Raw genomic sequence first — 2,688 nt, forward strand, 5'->3', positions numbered from 1 at the left:
CAATGAGGAGAACACAATTAGCGATTCAAGCAGAAGAAGCTTATTTACTGAACTGCTGCCCCCGCTAGGCACAGAGGATGACCCACCCCTGGGCCAGAACTTAGCTAGGCCAGGGACAGGAAGAGGTGTGGCCACACTAGATCCGGATGTGACCTCAGGGTCCGGGACCCTCCTAAGGTCAGATGGGAGGCATGTGACCATAGGTGGCCCAGGATGTGACCTAGCAGGAAGGGAAGGTGACTGCTTCCAGGTCTGCCAGTTACCTAGGTAACAGAGATTGGGTGGAAACTTAGCCAAGAGGGAGGGAGGTGTCCCTGTGTAGACCTTACAGTTTGTAGCATTGACTTTCAAATTCTGCATTGAAGAACTGGACTATCTGAGTTTAATTCAACATATTTCCTTATTTGATAATTATTCAACTATAGGACTCAGTAGTGGGATTTAGAGACCAATTAGGGATCAGGAGGTACCCATTCAATACTACAATAATAATATTAAAAAAGGATTTCCCTGTATTTCAAGGAAAATACTTGTAATTCTAAACAAACTGTTGCCTGCAAAAATGTGGGCAGACTTAGTATTGATTTTTAACTGTCACGGTTTTAACCAGAAAGCCTCTTGAATAAAATATATTAAGCTGGTTGGTGTTATAGGTAACATTTCAGGATTTGTCTTGTACGAATGACCAATGTCTTTTCTCAATGCATGCTCGGAGATTAAAGCTCATGGTAAGGGAATGTCATCAAGGAGGGAGGTCAGGTGTTGAGCATGTACCTGACTATCTGTCTAGTCATGGTTTCAAACGTGAAGGTGTAGCAGAGCCAATGGAGACACAGATGGAAGACCTACTTTCCTTGTGGGTACCCATCAACACGGCAGCTCCAAGTTTGTGATGATGAAACCATGTATCCAGAGACCCTGAGCATTCCTGCTTTGGCTACCTTTCTTTTTGTAGTTTTTAATACTATCATTATCTGTTTTCAGACACTTGCTATTTTTTCCTCACGAGCTTCTCATAAAGGGGAAAATAAGCAATTGCTGATAGAATAATATGAAGATAGAAACATTGAAGAATCATAAAATAGAGAAAATAATTTTTTAAAAGGTTTGTGGACTAGAATTTAAACAAGTGAAATAGCATTCGTATATCAGAAGAATAATTTCTTTTTTGTGTGCAACTTTTTAAGAGCATTATTGAAATACTCCTGTTTACATAGTTCTGCTTGTATTGTTTTGCTCTGTACTGACACATAAATAAAGTTTTCTACATTACTTTCAGGCAAGGGTTGTGGTAAGATTTTCTTTTGTGTTTGTAGTCATATTATCATTTAGAGTTTGTCTCCTCACCATGGAAAAGAGACTGTGGGTATTTTCAGTGGTTATTTTAAGAGTGAGCACATTTAGGAGTGACTAGGCCATAGAGCAGGGTATAAATAAGGCCCATTTACTTTAGGTTCAAGGAGCTTCTTTCTCAAGTTCACAAAACGAGTCTTCCACCACTGAACTCCATTCTCTCTGGAGGCTCGATGAAGGCTAACCAATCTGACGCGTGTGTAGGTAACAGCCTCATGGACTGGCACTTGTAAACAGCCAGTGCCAAGCCCATCAGGTTCCCAATGAGATAAACCAGACCCTGAAGAAACTTCTGGCTTGAACTCTCTAGCATCTTGAAAGTGGCTGAAATGGCCATGAGTGCCTGGACAGGCCGCCAGGCCATCATGGTAGGGAAGATGGAGATGGTGTTGCCGGCCATATACATGATGACGAGGTTCATGGGGATCTGTTTGAGGGGGCCTAGGGTGATGTCCCAGCAGCGCTGCTGCCTCCGCTGGGCCCGCTCAACTCAATGGCCCACTTGAATGGCCGGCCTCGGCTGGCGACCAGGCTGCCAGGAGCCGTCATGATGGCCTCAGCTTCTGGAGCCCCCAGAAGAATAATTTCTGAGATTGAACATTTCCCTTCGTTTGAATTATTCAGCTGATGTTTCTGATCCAAGTTGATGTTTTCCAGTTGGGGGTTGCAATAGATTTGTAATTATCCAATGTTGAGTTATTTGCACCATTTTCAAAGGACCATTTCTGTGTGGGCTTTGATCCTGTTCATTGCTATCGTATGTGACTCCCGGACAGAAGCCCTGCTTTGCTTCTATTTACCATCAAAGTGGCAATGTACAGTCTCCAAGAGATGCTCAAAGACTCTTGCCAGTTATTATATGAAGAAAGGGGAAGGAAAGTTTACAAAGAGATGTTTTGATGAAAGATGCACCATGCATCTTTTTATGTGATCCTACATGTATTTTAAAATAACTATGTATCTATATTTTTGCTGCAGCAACTATCAGATTCTTTCAGAAAAGAAAAGGATTTGTCTTTTCATTTTTTCCCCCTAATTACACTAACTAGCACAGTTCCAGGAACATCTTAAGTGCTCAATGAATGTTTATACTTTTATCTGGTTGCCTGAACTTGACAAAGGAATGCATGAATTTAGAATGTAACAAAAATATGATATGATAAAATACACTAAATGTTGGGCACTAATGGCTCAGGCCTGTAATCCTAGCTACTCAGGAGGCTGAGATCTGAGGATTACAGTTTGAAACCAGACTGAGTGAGAAAGTCCTTGAGACTCTTATCTGCAAATAATTAGCAAGAAGTAGAGCTGTGGCTCAAGTGGTAGAGTGCTAGC

At 41.8% G+C, this 2,688-nt stretch overlaps 1 pseudogene; it reads right to left on the reverse strand.

Annotated features, from left to right (window-relative positions):
* Positions 1 to 1,428: 1,428 nt before the first annotated feature.
* Positions 1,429 to 1,902, reverse strand: LOC138820468 (ER membrane protein complex subunit 4 pseudogene; annotated as a pseudogene).
* Positions 1,903 to 2,688: the final 786 nt, after the last annotated feature.

Source organism: Dipodomys merriami, unplaced genomic scaffold (genome assembly GCF_024711535.1).
Source record: "Dipodomys merriami isolate MVZ:Mamm:240054 unplaced genomic scaffold, mDipMer1.0.p SCAF_89, whole genome shotgun sequence".
NCBI classification, from domain to species: Eukaryota; Metazoa; Chordata; class Mammalia; order Rodentia; family Heteromyidae; genus Dipodomys; species Dipodomys merriami.